This window comes from Mycteria americana, chromosome 4 (assembly GCF_035582795.1).
Source record: "Mycteria americana isolate JAX WOST 10 ecotype Jacksonville Zoo and Gardens chromosome 4, USCA_MyAme_1.0, whole genome shotgun sequence".
Taxonomy (NCBI): domain Eukaryota; kingdom Metazoa; phylum Chordata; class Aves; order Ciconiiformes; family Ciconiidae; genus Mycteria; species Mycteria americana.
In genome coordinates, this window is record NC_134368.1 from 87,812,725 (window position 1) to 87,831,625 (window position 18,901).

The window sequence follows — 18,901 nt, forward strand, 5'->3', positions numbered from 1 at the left end:
AGCAATAAGTGACAAGGACAACCTGCTAACAGCAACCATTAAAATTAAAACCTTGGTAAATTTGTTTTGAAGTGTATATGGTATTGACCAAAATTAATATGCAATTATTCAGATCTAAAACAGACTATATCACTATTGTGATGTTTGATCACAGCACTTCCCTTCTGCAAAGATTTTATAGTGGTGCAATAGAAGCCAGTTACCCAACCATAAAATTCCTGTTCTGTTATTCAAATGCTATGTCATTAGAAGTTGTTGTGGCGATGTTAGTTCACCTAGCAATTATAACTATGTAAGAAAATAAGCAATCCAATGGAATAAAATCAATCACTGGAGGATTGTTTTATATTTTCTATTGGTATGAAAGAATATAGGCAAGAAAAAAACAGATGCTAAACAAAATAACTCGGAGAAAGAAATTATAAAGGCCATTACACAGTGATGTAGACTGTGAATCTGATTTAAAATTGGTAGAGACTTATTCAATTATCAAACTGTTCAAAGTGAAGCTAAGAATAGCTGTAGAAAGATAATTACATTCTCATGGTTTAGTGCTGCCATTTGATTATTTGAAATGTCCTTTAGACTTTCAAAACTGATGCAATATAAGAACAAAAACACTTATCTTGTGTTCAAGTCAAAAGCGCTTTTCAAATATTACATGCTGTATAGTTTAGAATTTATGTAACAGTTAAAGATCTTATTGAGCTGGAAAATAGAGAGACTTTTCTTTTCCAATTTGTTCTTCAGTTATTTTCCAGTCAAGTAATATAATCCTACTTTAAAACTTACAGTCAGTAAAACGCAGTTGACTGTTCACAAGTTTCCAGCAGTACAAATTGACAGTAATATTTGATAAAAATATGTGGACCTCTGAAAGAAAGTTGGTTTGACAATTTTTAAAATGTAAATTATGTAACTTCATACATATTATTGTAATATTTTCCTATAACTGCTCTTTATGTAACAACCATATTGTTATATATTTACATGTGTTTATATGCTAGAAAAAAGGTATTGGTTTAAGTGGAGAAATAAATAGCATACACACACAAAAAAAAATGAAGTCCACATGTTAGAACAATTATACCCATAAAGAAAAAGGGAATTTATGACTTTGTTTTCCTTTACTTAATTGTAAATAAGCATAAAACTTACACTGTGTATCACTCATGTAGTTAGCATCATATGATAAAATTATTAATACATTGTAAATAGCTTGAAATTTTCCCCTTTGCATACAATTTTGATAAGCTGACATGGAAAAATATAGCAGCTCCAAGCAGTGTAAGATCCATCTCTGTTGAAATGTTTTGTTTCAAAAGCAGAACATTTCAGAGATGCATCACTTTTGACAAAGCTTCAAACATGAAGATATCTAAGGTCCAAGGTGAACACTCCCTGGTTACTCCCGACTAGAGACACTCAAATTGAAAACTTGACCTTTCAGACTAGTAATAGATATTTCAGCAATTCCATTTCACAAAAATATATAAATGTTTTTATTTCATTCTCACATGGAATGCTTGTGAAAGAAGGCTGATGTTCTCTAAACATCAGCAGTGAGTCACTTTAACAAGGACCTTTTCATATTCTTTGTTTTTAACTTTCTGAACAACTATCAAATAGTAGGATCGCATTATTTGTTGTTTGGGTTTTGACATTTTTTTAACTTTTGTTTTTAATAGAAAACAGCTGTAAAGTTTTTATACAGCTATGTTTTCATTTTAAATTATGACTGTCCTCCAAATTGTAGAGGCACTCAGCCGTATACCTAGAAGAAATGTCTTCTCTCATCAGCTATTCAAGTAATTAATTAAAAAGTTGAAAAAAGGTAAGTAAAATTTAAAATTTTAGCCATTGTTCTCATATGAGTATCAAACCATTCTCACCTACCATGTAATCTAATCACATCAGCTTCCCAGAGACTAAAATGAAGGTTGTTGGAACATGTGAATTCATGAGACGCATGGCACCCCGGCACTAGAAAAATACTGTTTAAAGTATTCTGGGCTTTTTGTTACCTATCCACACAATTCTTACCCTTGTGTATTAAGTTGATCAGCAATACATTTTTCTGTCACCCTTTTTGCCTATTCACAGCCCAGTGATACAGATGTGATCACTGGGATGCTGCAGCTCTCTACACCCAGAAAGCAGCTGGCAGGTATTCTTCATGGGATTTCCCTTATTGCAACGGAACAAGGCAAAGTCCACCTGCCCGCAATCAAAGCACAGTACAAGTCTGACTGTGAAGACTGCCAGCCCACTGTTAGAAGCAAGCCCAGAGAGTCAGTCAGTCTTTCATGTCAGAAAAATAAGACCCTATTTCCAATATCAGGAAGAAATTTCTGAAACTGTGAGGGTCTATTAAGTAACCCAGACCTGAGCTGGGTTTTGAAGCTTCCACAAAATAGTTACTCAAGAAAGATGAACTGGAACTTGTATTTTTCTTTGAAGTTGACAAAGTCCTTACCAGTTTTTACCAAAGGAGCTTCCAGGTGGAAGAAAACATTAAGAAAATAAAGGTTTTAAATACTAAAAAGATGAGGCATATATTGTACAACATTCTAAGCAACCTAGAAGTTACAGTACAACTTTATTTCTCCAGCAAAGATTGGAAACTTAATCAGCTGGAAAGAAAATACAAGGTCCTAAGCACAACCTCGGAACGCATGGATTCAGGCAAAAAAAATTCTGCAAATATTTATGGAGATGAAGAACAGCCTACTAGTAGAGATGAACCAAATGTTTACACAGAATGGATGGAAGAGTTTGCAAGTACTGTCATGTCTCATTTTTTTTGTCTTGTGCCTTCACTGACTTTCTTTTCAGGTCAATCAAATTTCAGGAGGCTTTTGTTACCCTACTTTGACTCAGTTTTAATTTGTTAGATACATCCTTGCAGATGTATAAGGTGAATTAGTCGTGAAATTTTTTATTGCAAAGTTGTGAATATTTTATTGCAAAAGCAGTTTTTCTGGATCAGAAGCACAGATCTCCTCCTAATCCATCAGATGAATATATATAGATACATGTATGTATGTATATTATACATGCACAAATGCATGCATATATTTCTATATACACATACAAATATACATTTTTAATATATTATTACATATACACACGTGCATATATCTTCTGAGGAGAAAATCTCACTTGATCCATAGCTAAAATAACTTATTATCAAAACATTTGAAAAGAGATTGTGGGATATGAGGAAACAGCATTAGCAAACAGTTATTGAATAACTATTCCACTTAAAGTGATACTATTTGATAAAGCACTGTCCCTTTGAAAGCAAACTTTCATTGCTCTGCAAGTAAACTGCCATACACTGAATTCGTCTAAGAAGAACACAAACCATTTTAGACCATCACAGTGAAAAGACTAAGGTGATATGTCACACATTGATCAGGAACCCACCTACAGCTCTGCTGCTATTGCTTAAATGTCATTCTGGGAATTAGCTAGGACTCACTAACAAGCATGTTTTCTACCTATATGAAACAATTAAATATGATACTATTAGCAGCATCAATTAAGGCAGATAAAGTAATAGTCTAACTGAATGCTTGAGGAGGCTAATGGTTTTGCTTTCACTTTATAATGGATTGCACTCTGTATTCATGTGCTAGAAAGCCAGACATGGGATCAATAGTTTTTTCTGCTTAGAAAGCCTCCTTGCCTGGAGCATAATAGATATCTAATTTAAGACTCATTGTTCAGGCTTTCTTCTCTTAATCAAGGAATAATATATCATGAAAAAAAAAAGTACTTTTTTAGAGGCATAGTTTCCTCATCATTGCATTTTAAGAAAGTTTTAAGTAACTTCCTCAGCTTTTATTCCACGGAAGCCAAAGGTCCATTTATCTTAGGACATATTCCAATTCCCACTTGGTAAAGGAGAATCTCCTGATCAGCTCAGCAACAGAAATGTGTCTGTATTTGGAGCCTTGTGTTCTCAGGGGGGTTCTTTAGGGACTGTGGAAAGCACTACACTAACAGAGTTTACATATTTAAAATTAAATAAACCATGAGAAAAAAATTAGTTTGAATCATCTCATTGTTTTTGTTGTTCAAGTCAAGCTCACAACAGTGGAAAAAGTAATCTTCATTTTGTATTATCGGTAACTAGGATGGTGATGCATATTGAAGATAACATCATGTTGCAGCACCAAACACAGGAAAATGCCAGGCTTCTCAGCATTTCCCATAAGCTTGGCAGGAGTAATTTTCCTGGAACAAGAAGAGAAGCACATACACAGAGATTATCCCAGTCTTTCAGGAAACAATTTTTTTTTTTTTTGAGGAAGACTACGGTAAACAAATTTTGTAGCAGTGCAAGCACTTTTACTGTCTCTAACTTGTTCCTTTCAGATCAGAAACACTAGTACTTATTTATACTAGGCCACCAACCAGTCCTCTTAAAAATATCCCTTATACTCGATTGGCAGAAATTGTATTGTTGGCAATATTTGTGGTTCTTAAAAACCAAACTAACAAAAAAAACCCAAACAACAAAAAACCAACTTTGTGATCAAAACAGGACAAAGACATCAGAAATACATTAAGAGTACTCGATGAACCTTTTCTGGGGCAATGAGATAAATCCACATTCTCAAGTTACAGTGATATTAATTCTGTATATTGCTGTTTATTACCCAGTACAGACAGGTAAAATAAATGTTACATAGTTAAGTACTCCTGGTCAAAGGAGGATAATGAAGGCCTAAGAAAAATCTGTATTACGGGGTTTTTTTCTTCTATTCTTTTTTATCTTGTCCCTTAAGCTGGGCTTTTATCTGAGCCAAGGTCCTACTAGCTTCAATAAGAGTTTGTCCTTAGTAACAAGAGATCAATAGGATATAACAAAATCTAAAATACCTACACTTCTCTACACCCTCCTAGAAACCATCTGACACCCAAAACAGCTTACTGAAAACAGGATTATGCAGACCTGTGCTGTTGTCTGTCTGTGCTTGGTCATGGCGTCATGACCAAAAGCTGAAAGGAAGATATGGATGTTACTGCTCAAGATACATAATGCAAAGGTCAGATTAAAAATTGTTTCAAGCATTGTTCACATCATCAGTTGACTTCTCAGCAACTAATAGCAATACGAGGTGCTCAGCTGAGTTTCTAACTGCACATACACTGCTTTTGAGAAAAGTTTGTCCAGCAAGTCTGAAGCATCAAGATCAAGACATGCGAACACATTACACAATTAAATCTTCATGTCTTCACTGTCATGAAAGACACGTCTCTTCTGCAACAGTGCAGAGATGTGTTAAAATGCTGCCAGTACCAAGTTCGTCTTCTTGAACTGCATGCCCCATTAAATGTCGCTGTAAACCACTTTGCCGTTTCAGCTGTTTCTTTCTTAATATTTCAAAATACACCGAAACAGTGTCTTTTTCAGATGAACGTACCTAGAAAAATCTGCATGAAGAGCCTAATTTTTCCTTTTTTTTGTGAACCAAAGTATCTTCTTAAGCTTCTCTCACCAAGAACAAGATTGAAGTCCATATTTGAGACTTAAACATGCTTACTTCAAGATCTACACTACCTTCTAGAGCAAATTCAGATCAAACTTCTTTTAAAACAATATAAAATTTGTACCACTTTGCTTCCTACTCTACTCTTTCTATAGCCTAATTTTCAGCTTGCCCAAGATGTATGTACAATCTGGAAGTATCTACTCCTTCCCATCCCCTCATTACAGATACTATAGATATCATCACCTTTAAAAATTCTACATCTGGTATGTACTGGAGGTACATTTCCCATTTAACACATTTTTGGTTTCTATTTTTTTAAAAGACATGCAGCAAATTACACATTACATAAAAATATGTAGGGGTAGCAATGGAAACATACAGCTTTTGTTGTTATTATCTTTAAGCAATGGGAGAAATATTTTACCCAAGTTTAAAACCTTTTTTTTTTTTCCCCAGGTTTCAAAGGTTTGGATCTTTGGAATCAACTATTTATTGACACAATTGATATAACTTAGGTATCTCTTTGTACCTCCCTATTTTAACATATTTCTGCTCTGATGGATATGGGCAATAAGAAAAATGATTCTTCAGTTATTCATATTATCCAGAGTTAAAAGAAATAAATGGTTATATACTAAGCACTGAGTGGAAGAGAAAGCCTAAAAGCTCCAGTAGCAGTAGAAGCATGGAAGACAGAAGACCTCCTTTAGTCCATGTTTCCTGTTAAGTAACTCATCCCAGCAACTCATGCATTGCCCACCTTCCTCTAGATGGTGCTTTTTCTCTATAGCTTCTCTAAAATTAACTAGTGGAAGTATTGATAAATGCTATAAAACAGCCTGGGAGCATGAGGGTCTCTTCCTCCTGAGTCTGCCCAGAGCTCAAAGAATATGTACCACAGACATAAGAGAGAAATCTCGTGTCCTGTGGCCCAATGCTCGATGGGGAGCTTTCTGCTTATGAAAAAAATGTAATAAAGCTGACCACATTGTATGGCCCACTAGAGATCAGAAGTTGTGTTTTACCATGCACATCAAGGCTGCATATGCATTCTGAGTTATTACATTTTAATATAAGTAAACACTGAGAAATCCTGCACGTGATCTAAAAACAGTGCGTCTAAAGACATGAAAGACACAAAAAAAATCAGAATAGACAAAATGGGGACATTACAGGAAGAGAACACATGACTAATGTGAGAATAAAACAACAGTATGGGGAAGAGGTAGGAATAATCTTCAAATAGAAACTGAATCAGATCCAAGATCTGAATTTAAACAAACCTCAGACAATGATTACAGGGAGATCTGAAGTTAGCTACTGACAAGGCATCAGGATGCACCCAACCCAGAGCAAAGCTTAAGGGGCACGGCTGGGAATTCAAAACATACAGGCAGGGCACTAACTTTAGAAAAGCACACAGGGGTCAACAATGAGTTAAATGACAGAATTCATCTCTAGATGAAACATTACAGAAGCCAAGACAAGGATAGTATAAGGACAGAAAAGAGGGGAAAAGCACTATAGATTATATCACTTTGTCAGAGTTATCTCAGGTACCACAATGCACATTTGTGGACAAAAAAGTACTTCAGCTCAAACTGAGAGCAATCAAAGCAATGGGCAATACAGCCATCAGAGACAAATGGACTCCATGCTAAGCTTATTATCTGTTAGAGAAACGTAGGAGCTACAGAATAACATTCAGAGCTTAAAATCATACACAACAGAACCCCTAAAATTTTTTAACATACTGAATAATCTCAGATATTTTGTGAATGACAATAGAATTTCATAGAGGGTCACATTGAGCAAAAGGTAGCCACAATAACATTTTGACCTTGAAATCAATGCAAAGGAGAGCTCTTGACCCAAAACACATCAGGATACTGAATGCATCACAGAAAAATGTAACTACTTCACTAATATTTAGAGTTCACATTTTCAAGAAGGACAATACATATTTTCTATTGATTGCTGGAAAACAGGTTGTCAAGAAAGAATCCACATAAGTAACAAAGAAAAACCTCACAGGGTATGGTAGAAGTAGGACTTCTTTAAAAAAAAAATTAGTCAAGAAGAAAGAAATACTGGCCTACCTTTAACTGAAAAGATACTTGTATTAACAGAGAGAGTAACCAAACAGTCTAAAGGGTTGGTGGTGAGGTCTCTAAATACTAAACAAATAATAGAAAAATATTATTTGCATTTAGAATTAGAGACTTAGAATTGGAGAGTAGCACTAGTGAAGAATGGCTTTTTAAAACCGCTCACCCTGCATTTAACAGAAAAATCAGAGCAAACATGCTCTCAATAGTGAAAGTATGAAATTTGTTAAAGATAAGACAAAGAAACACCACCAAAGACAAATACAATGTGCTTTAAAATACTATCTATTCCTCAGAGTGACAATATCCTGGGTCTCTCACATGAGTGAGTTACTACAAATATCTGTGGTACCCAGAGGGGACCGTTCACACTCCAGCGAGGTATAAGCATATGGAGGAGCAGAAAACAGTTCCTCCTGTTTCCAGGTGGGAGGCTCGAAGGCATACTAAGGAGAGCCCTCAGACAAGTGTTGTACAGTCACAGCTGGATAAAACAGATGAGTCCCAAAGCATACATCTCTCAGAGCAGAGAGAGATGCAATACCTCCAAGCAACCACTGATAACGCGAGGGAGTCCGAGCTGTTTCAGGGACTGAATGCTGTCAGCGAGCTCAGGCAGTGGTTGTAAATATTCTAAATTGTGTTATATAATGCGTTTATTCGCTGTTATTATGGCAAAGTTTGACTGGAAAACTGTACATTTGAGACTAACATTATACGATTCAGAGACAGTTGGAACAAACACTGAATGAAGCAGATCTCTCAAGTACCTGGTCCCGGAGTGATTCCTAAAGACTCTTCAACCATATGTCTTTTCCAGGTATGCAACACAATGTACATTTGAAATATATATTATTAAAGCAGCCCCTTCAAATGGCTCCCTTTCCTACTCTGAGCTGAGGAGTCTGCATTTCTGCATTATCAATTATTCTCCCGAGGAATTCCCATGCCCGTTCCACCACTACCTCGGTCTGAAAAGGCTCCACCTCACCGTTGTATTAAACCAAGAGATTTAGCTAGCAACATCAATTATAGAAAATGCAAATAAATAACTTCTAACACAGTACGAAGTAAACTAATCTGGAAACTTAACTGTGAAGATTTTTCCATATACAAAAATTCTGCTTTTATATCATAACCTAGAGATTCTGTTTCTGAGACAAAGGATAGTTAAAAAAAATGTTTAGGTGTAAATACAGAGCAGGTTGGCAACACTTTTTCAAACATAAATGTGTATTTATATACATTTCTAATACAAACATGTAGTAATCCCAGGAAAATGCATACTGCTTGTACTGTTGCTTTTTTGGGGGTATATAAATCTATAAATTCATATTTCTTACTAACTCTAAGATTGACTTGCATTGACATATAATGCTATCCTCTCCAGCCAGTAACAGAGTATAAATTGCAACAGTACTTCAAGAAATGTCCTGGTTAGTCACTGCATTTGTTTAGCTCTCTCTTCACTTAGGTATTTTTTTTTTTATTCCAAATTAATCGAAGCAAACCTTTGGCGCTTCTTTCACAACCAAATATTTGCACAGATTTAGAACTCCTCTGTGAGACTTGGACTCCCTAAGCTCTGTACAGTCTTTAGGCAGACACATTACTTATGGATGATCCAAGATCTCATTTAAAAGTGCTTCTCTTACACTGGAAAACAAGGTGCCTGTTATTAGGAGGGAAATGCAGACATTCACACAGGAGGACAAAGAAGTCAGATGAAAAAACCTGGCCTTGTGAGCTCAGTTATTACATTTCTGTTTTGCACATTCTGAGAATGGATACTTGCAACACTACATTCAGTTTTAAAGAATATGAATACTTTTATGTCAGTGCAGTGAACTCTCCAGAATTAGAATGAGAGAAGAAGTACAAGCAGAACTACTTTACCACCATTGAGCTCTTACCACAGATGCCCAAGTTCAAAAATTGGACCTTCAAAGCCAGTCTCTCCCCAGCTACTTTCTGAAGTTCTTCAGCACATAAGATGTTTTTCAGTAAGTTCCCAAGGCTTACCAAGACCTACTTTAATTTCTGCAGTCATGCTCTAAACCTAGGATTACCTTCCTTTCTTAGTCCTTCTCTGCCTATCCATGGCCTCCAGACACATGTCCTATTAAGCCAGTATAAATCAAAGGTGAAGATTTCCCCCCCCGCCTACAGCCCCCATTCTTCTCTGCACCCAGTACAACAGCATACAGGCAAAGCCATCCATCCATAATATGAAAGTGTACATTTATATTTCTCCTCTTTGAGGAAATTTCAGTTCACCTCTCAATCTCTGTAGACGCAGTACGAAAGAGAGGTTTGGTTTGCTTTTCCACTCATGCTACCCCTGTTTAACCAGAAACAATTTGACATTGACTGCGTCAGCTAAGGGAGTAAGGCATTCAAGACTGCCAAAATGAGAAGGTAGGATGCTCAGCAGGAAGAGGGTAGAGGTGAGTTCCTGGTATGCCTGAGTGAAGTGTCTGACCAGCAAACTCCAGGACAGCTGTAGGCTGGGACAACTCTCTCCTTCAGCCCTTCTTCGACTAAATGCTGATATAAATACACAGGCACATGTAAAACAAAGTTAAGTGCCACTGAATATATGGAGGAAAAGTTCATATACTGAAATGAAATACCTTATATATTTTGAAATTTAAGTTCAACAACAAAGCTCGGGAGCAGGAAAAAAGCAACAACAGGAATTAAACTGCTCACTTATCCTCTCCAAAGATACTGAAAATAATTGATAATAAAGTGAAAGATAATAACTTATGTAAATTATTACTTTTTAAAAGCATGCTTAACACTTTGCCTGAAAGATATAAAAAAAACAGCAATCTTTGTGTAAGTGACAGACACAAATGATAGAGAATAGAAACATGCGAAAGAGAAGAAAAATCATACTTTATTTAAGCACTTAGATTTTGCTCATACAAGTGCTACCCAGTATTTTCTCTTCTGTGAGTTTCATCACAAAATTTATTAGCTTAGCTGGATCAACAGAATGGTTTGAGATATTGGCATAAAATCGGAACTATGCTGTCAAAGTTGAAACAATTTCTCAAAACTCCTATGTTTTGCTACCATTGGAGGTGTCTTAACATCTAGGTTAGCTTTTCTGAATAGAGGTTTTCCTGGTCAACAGCTACTCTGGACTGTAGGGAGACTGATCTCCACTTTCTGATTGTACAAAGACCTAAAAGGAAAGGAGGAACTTAACTGAACAGTAGTTGAACACAGGAGTAACACTGACAAGGACTTAAAACCACTGCACAGACCTTAAAAATCACAAGTTTCTAAAATAACAGTGTGGATTTATTCACTTCCCAGCTGGATGTATGTTGGGGGGGGGGGGGGGGGGTAGTGGTTGGTTGGTTGGTTTTTAAATCTGTTGAATGGGAGAGGCACACACATTGGCAAACAACTTACACGTGTCCATGAGAACAGAAATGGGTTTTGTTACTGGAAGCTACAGTCATTCCCTCAGTCTTCATCTCCTAGAGCTAGGACTTAAAACAGAGCCAAAGCATCTTATGAATTTAAAAAAAAAATAATCATCTTAAGTTCTGAAGATATGCATGAAGGACACGAGTATTGTCATACATAAGACATCAATGCCCAAATGAGTTTCTTTTCCAATGGCATTTGAAGAGCAATCTCAGATCATGAGTCCTTACAGGCTCAAACCACTGTCTCCTGAAGTTTTAATTTCTAATAACATGCCCCTGTCTGTGCTGGATGTTCATCTATTAATACAATGAGCGCCCATCACGTCACACAGTTTCTTGAGCTGTGTTGTTGATTTTAAGTGTAAAATCCAAACTTCTGGATTTTTCAAATCAGCTTTGAAAGCAATAACAACATTAAAGGCAGAAGAGACACTTCTGAACAGTGATCAAAATGAGAGGTATCTGGCTTTCTGCTTCAGCTTTTAAAGCCGACTGGGAAACAGTTGTAATTGAAAGTAATCAATGGATTGCAGAATCTTTTTCCAATCCTTCTAAAAATAAGTACTAAAGTGAAAAACTTGTTTTGTTTCCCATTACTTTGTCTCAACTGAAAGTTTCTTGCTACTTTTTTTTTGTGTTGTAGGAGATAGCAGGAAGCACTGGCTAGCACTGATTTTATTTTAATGCATTTTTTCCACCTGCTTCTTACTTTCCAGAACATTTATCTTTGGGGCAGGAGTACATCACATCTGGTTCAGAAAAGAGTCTACAGTTTCTACTCAGATTTTGTCTTTATGCCCACCTTGTACTTATCTAATATGGACACACACAAAAGCAGGATGGACATGTTATTGAATGAGGTACTGGATTTGGATTTTTAAAAAACTCGAGTTCAAGTGCTGACTCAACTTCGGGCTTCCTCAAACCGGGAGCATGGTGTATCATAGCTCTCTGCCTGCACAGCAGAGGCTGGGACTCTGACCTCATACTGCTGTTGCAAGAGAGCAATAAATATCCAAGTGCCTAGGAAATTATCTGCAACAAGAAAATCCTCAGCAACTTCCTGGGAACAACACCCCAATCAGCAAGAATACTGTTTCTAAAGCACTTCAAAACTAGATCTGTAACATCAGGTTTACGGAGAAAGAGCACAGGAAATCCAGGTTTAAGCCCCTGTTCTACTTTTGTCCTACAGTGTATGAATACTTATTTTTACTCATTTGGCTTTTGATGTTTTTAGCTCTTTTAAGATGATTTGATTAATAAGGTTTGGGTTTTTTTCCCCCTTACCCCCCCAATGTAGAATGGGAAAATGTTTGAAAACCTGAAGTTTAACAGAAAAAGCAAAGTATTTCCTAGCTCTGTAGAGCACAGCTGTTTTGAAGAACCTATATTTCAATGTTTTGGAGCAATTTATTTCTACCAGTTCAATACAGTTGACTGAAATGTTGGTAAGCCTTTTTAATCCCCTCTAGCACAACTTTGTAGGAAAATGCTCTGTTCTTCCACAGTACTGTGCTGTGGTAATCTAGCACACCCTATATAATTATTTGAGGTCTTTCAACAACATTACTTCCTTTTCATTTCTTTCAGTGTAAAACTCTGAAAAGATTTTTATATAATTGTGCCCATTTTCTGAAGGTTCTATTTTCTGACAATTTCTGCAAGCTATTTGTACATCTTTTTGGTTTTGATCCAGCGAGAAATCAGGTAATACAGTTACACGCAGGTATAAACTTCAAGGTCAAAATCATACACATTTATTGCATGTCACTTTTCTGCTGCTATTTTCACCTTTCTGTTGTGAAAGATGGGAGAGTCTTTTCCCACTTGTTAAACTGTATTGTTTATTCGCTCTGGTTATTTTCATTAATAGCATATTGATTTGAAACATGAAATCCAGATTTCACCTTATTTAAAGCTTCTAATTAGAAGCTTCTAGTTCTTCCTAGGTTGACTTCTCTGTGCAGGTAGTAGTTTCCACAAAACTGGTGACTTCTTCCTTAATCTTCAAGTGGGTAGAAAATAAGAAAAGATGCTCCTCCACTGTAGTATACTTGCATGCATTGTTTTGCTTTTATGTTAGAGAAAATACTCGGGTTTTATGAGTGTAACCTGTAGATCAAGTAACCTGTACTTCTGTGAAAGCTCTTGGAAATTAAAGCCCTCAAGTATGTACTCTGAAAGATGGAGGTACATCCCCAGCTATTTCAGACAAAAAGAGAGGAAAAAGGAGAACTAGCTAAAAGAATCAGCTAATATGGAAAGCTATGGAGGATCAGTGCAAACAAGGTATTAGGGAAGAAGCTATGAAAGATCAGACAGAGGAGCTATTAGGCAGTGAGCTCTCTTGAACTAACCCTTCATGTATTTGCTCTATAAAGAACCCTCACTACAGCTGAATTGCAGTTCCTTGTCCATGGATGATATACACAATATATAATATATTGTATATAATATACAACATTAGGGCACACAAAAATACACGGGGTAGGTCTGTACTGGTTTTGCCTTCCCGTCCACCAATCCAGCCTAACAGAGTAGCTCTTATCTGCTACTGGAGTACACCAGAAAGCCTTGGTTATAGCTTACAACAGATGCGTAGTGCAGCCCTATCTTTTCTGAGGTTTGTTGATAGGGTTTTTTTTTCTTCCACTTGAATTTAAAATCAGTGCATTTTGAAGATTTCTAATTTCTCAAGGATATAAAAAAATTGCCGTAACCACGCTGCCAGAACACTGAGAAGCTGGGTAAAAGGTTTAGCTAGGTTGAAGATTTGAAGGGAGCTTATCTGCGACAAAGAAATTTCCAAAATTGGACAATGAAAAGGAGCACCCAAGAGAGGTCAATCAAGTCTCTGTTATGAGCCTCAGTCACAGGCAAATATCTGATCTGACCGACAGCAACAGAGAAAGAAGCCAACACTGTATGTTGCGGGAGGTTGGAGAAACTTAACAGATTTCTTCTGAAGTCTTGTAAACTTCCTGTGGCATAATTCTTATTCTGAAGTTTATTTGAATCTCAAACCTGCAATTCCAGCTGCAGTGACTTCTACCCATCAGATCTTCCCTTTTCTACACACAGAAACTTCAGCAGCTGGAGAGGGCACACCTGGGAGACCTACAGCAACAACAGCTCCCTTGAATCACTCTCCTGGCTTCCAAACAGGCACTTTTGTGCTCCTGCTATGCCCTGCACTGCAAGCACCGTAATCAAACCTCATGGCAGATTTCTTCAGGACTACATCATTCCTTAGAACTTATCCTTAAAATTTATTCTTTATTGTGATGCTGCCCACCATATCCCCAAAATAGTTAGATGGCATGCACAGTTTGTTTCCCACCCTGCTAAATCAATACTATTTTATTCCTTGTGCCTCCTTGCCTGTTTCATATGTACTCTGTAGCACCCTCGGGGTAGAAAAAAATTTGTTCTCTGTATACAACACCAGATGTTAACAAGAAAGGTACAGACTTTTCCTTGAAAACAGATCTATGTTTATGAGATGTTCACCAATTTTTCATTCTCTCTCTTACAAAATAACTAAAATAAGCAATGTGAAGACATATTCATCTAAAAAGAATAATCTGAAAGTGAATCTTCTATTGTAAAGTTAAGAAGATAAAGGAACTAGAGTTTGTGACGATATGAATCTTACAGTTTAGAGCACTAAATTATGGTTTTTATTGGAAAAGAGTTTGCACTTGAGTACCTTGACCAGCCACTAAAAGACCCCACCAGAATTTGACATGAAGTGTAAGTAACTCTCTACCAAATGAAGTCAGTGAGAAATGCTTTAAGGCTCATGAACACGACTGAGAAATACACATAGTACAACAGAGACCCAGCACAGGAAGGCAAGGTCCGAGTTCAGCCAAGCCAGCACAAAGAACACCACATGATCCTTGTGGCTAGAGTAAACCAGACCTAGGTCCTACCTACTGGAGAAGCAAGCACCAAAGACTTGCACGTGTAAGGAGAACATTCACAGCAAAACAAGACACTCTGTGAAATCCAGGGAGCTGCCGTTACTTCAGGAAAAAAAAAAATAAAAAAAACCCCACACACACAAAAAAAACCCCACCATTGTGCATCTTTGCCCTTGTGACACCAAGACTGTTTGTGAAGATTGTCACCGTGACAGTCACAGCTCTGCAAAACCGTCTCCTAAGCACTCAGACACCATGAACAGCAAAGCGACATCATCTCAAAACTCCCAGGAGAACTGACAAAAGAATGAGGAGCTACGAAAACACAGAGGGCACTGATTTAGAGCCCTGCCATGATCAAAACTAAACTAATCATCTTATTGCTGCCTGACAACAGTGATGTTGAAGTCTCAGGGGAATGTGCAGACCTAGCCACTATGTACTAATAGCCTAATCACTTACCGCCCACACATCACGCCGGATACCTCAGAAATTACTAGAGCATTGTTATTCTGTATGCTGCTTATACATTTTTAAAATGTTGAGATGTTAATGTTTTGTTGTTGTTTGGCCTTGGGAGGAAGATGCAGGGAACCGCATCTTCAGGAATCTTTCCAGTGAAAAGCAGCATTGCATTGTGTAGGAATTCATATCATGTTGTGCTAAGCATTTAAATCCAGGACACAAAGCCATTCTAGTTGGGGGGGGGGGGGAGCTGTGGGCTGAGGCTGAACAAAAGAAAACTTATTTTCTGGATTACAGAAATAAAGAAACTCAACACAGCAGTTCTCATCGGTCATATGAACAGCAGCAGTAAAGTTGGCATTCCTATTCAAATATACTCCTAACCTAGACAAGGTAAAGAAGTTACAGCATAGGCACAGAGACATGTACTTAGCTGCTGCTCAAAATGGCACCTCACGATGCTAGCAAGCAAACAAGTACATTGGCGCACATATTTTCATAGACAACTTGAAAATTTGGAGAAATTAAGCAGCCCAAAATCCATATACCCTTGGCAAACAAAAACCAAGTTTTTCTGTGATGTATTAGTTTTAAGCACGGAAAGAACATATGAAGTCAGCACAACAGAACTGTTGGCCTGCTGAAATTTGGGACCTTATAATATGTTCAACTAGCATTATTATATGGAACAGGTAAAGTGTTCAAATTTCAGTTCCAGTTACTTGTTAACATTTTTTTGGGGTATCCTGATAGAAAAGTAGTCTGTCATACATTATATATTTCTTTTCTCGTGCTGAAACAAGAAAACAGGTAATTAAAATGCATTTTAACTCATTATTTCTTTTTCTTTTTATTGATTACAAAATTGGTAATATCCTTCCTCTGCAACATTTATCACAATGCTCTTATAGTTCAATATTCTGTGTCTCCAAACTACCTTCTGTTGCCTCCCTCACTAATCTTAGTTCTAGCATATTGTCTCAGATCCATATTGTAAAGAGAAATGTTTCAAGGAGCATGCTTTGGATTTTCAGTGGAGAAAAAAAAAATTCATCTTCAATAGCCAGTTATCAGAAATAGGAATAAAAGACAAAGTACCAGGGAAAGAACAGTGACAGAAGAAAAACTCCTTGCAGTATAATTTTAAAATATCAATATAATTGAAAAGAAAAACTAATCAAGATAAAGCAGTGGAAAGGGGAAAATGTAAGAGTATTCAGAGAGCAGAGGGCTAAGAGATATTTGAAAACAAAAAAATTGAGAACAGAAAAATGACAACTTATCTCATTTTTTTCCTCCTATTCAACACTAACTAACCCCAATTGCCTGTAGAAGTCACTATAGGACAGCTACTTTGTCTTTTGGAGCCAAAAAAGGGTCAAACGGTACATTTTTAGTTCCTTCTAAGACTGCGGGGGGGGGGAGGTCTTTTTGTCAAAGTATAGGAGAACATCAGAGATGGCGTCTGGAGCTACTCAGCAGGGAGCGATGCTAAATATTCAACAAATTTGGAAGAAAGAGCAGGCAGAGATTAGGAGGGCCTGGTACACACAGCCTGCAAGCTTCAGCACAGGAAAGAGGACATGGTTTTTGTCAGACTAAGTTGGCAAGTGGAAAAGGTCTTACGTGTGTAAGTTGATTTTTAGTCACAGTGGCTATTACAGGTGAGATAAATTATGCCTGGGGACTGGGAAATACTCCCAGTCCCCACATGAGAGCACACACTGCTCTTCACCCCCACTGCAGTGGGCAACACCAAAGGCTCTTCTCTTCCACCAAACTGCCTGAGGAAACTGGGCCATGGTGGAAGGGGAGGGAGACATGGTGCATCCCTTGCAGGGACCCACACACCAGAGGTGACCAGCATGGGCTGGAGTAGCTGACACACACCCAAGCTCCATTAATTTGCTTGCAGAGACTTCTTGTTAACTTATGGCAAAACTCAAGATAAAAAGACTCCACCCTGGATTTTTGAACAGCAACAAAGATATTTGATGGGTATTCTTTGGAAAAGTCATCTTTCACTAGTGTCATGTCCATTTATGTTCTGTACAAGCTGCTGTCATTAGTGTAACCAAGAAATTAAGTAAAACCCTGTCAGGAAAAGGCACTGTGAACCCAGCATTCGGGTCTTCTGTAATTCACCAAGAAGCAGAACATGAAGAGATGTGTTTCAGCTACTTATTTCTACCAGGGTAGTTTCCAAGTAAAAATCCCATGCAAGACCCCAAGTAAATATTTGAGATGCAAATGGCGTATGAACTAAATGTCTGATGTGAATTCAAATTTGAGAGTGGCTGAAAGTTGTGCAAACAGAAATTAGTTTTAGAACCTCATTAGAGCATTATCTCATTCTATCTGCAAACAACATACAGCACCCAATTGTTCTTGCATTATAAAGCTTGCAGGGAGAATCACTGCTTTCTTGGTGTTTGTACAGCAATTTTTTCAATGAAAGTCCCTATACATTACTATAAATAATAAATACCATTTTGATGAGTGACATCTAGCCAATACACTTTTCCTACAGAGTTAAAAAAAAAAACCATGGGATTAAAAAGTGAGAGTCAATCACAAGGAGAGGGTATTAAGATTACTTTTTTCAGAGAATATAAACCTGACTTGAACAGCATATGTGACCTCTGGGTTTCATTTTCTGTTTTAAATAATCTACACTCAGTAAAGTTGCCTTGTAGCAGAAAAATATTTTCTTATACACAAGTGGAAGTTATTTTTGTTTTATTTCTACCTCTGCTGAGTGCAAGTGAAGGCAGAATTTAAGAATTTGGTCTATAAACGCCTTAAGAAAGCTTGTTGATAATAAGCATTGATAAATTAAGGTAAAATGAGAACTAACACTACTATAAAAGCTGACTCTATTAATACTTCTTCACTGAAAAGTACTGTAGTAGGCCTGGCTAAATGCATCCTTTGCCTAGTTTGAACTTATCATTCTTAAGACATGAGCTGCATGCCATCTGTGAAGCATCTTGTAATTCAAAAATTTCATTTGATAATAATTTCTGTCTCCACTATTAACTCTAATGAAGTAAATTCATTAATTTTTCAACAGGTACTACTTATTTTATCACGCTGATATAAGCTAAAGGATAGCAACATCAGGCCATTCCTTCTGCAGGTTTGAAGAAATTCACACTCTGAAAGGCAATGCGTACATACTAGATTCAGTCCAAAGCCCGAGAACACTGTTAGATTTTGTATCTCAAATCTGTTACGAATAAAGCAATAGATACTGCATAGAAATTACTTTAAAATAGCATTTAGCCCTGCAGCCACTTCTGTCAAAGTAGCATGCAACACTCATGGGTGCAGTACAGAGGTTTGAAAGCCCCATTATAAATATAAACTCATCTGACTGAGATCTCACTGGATTGCCTGTTGCAGTAAGGATATCAAGTGGTAAAGAAAGAGTACTTTCTCCTTTCTTT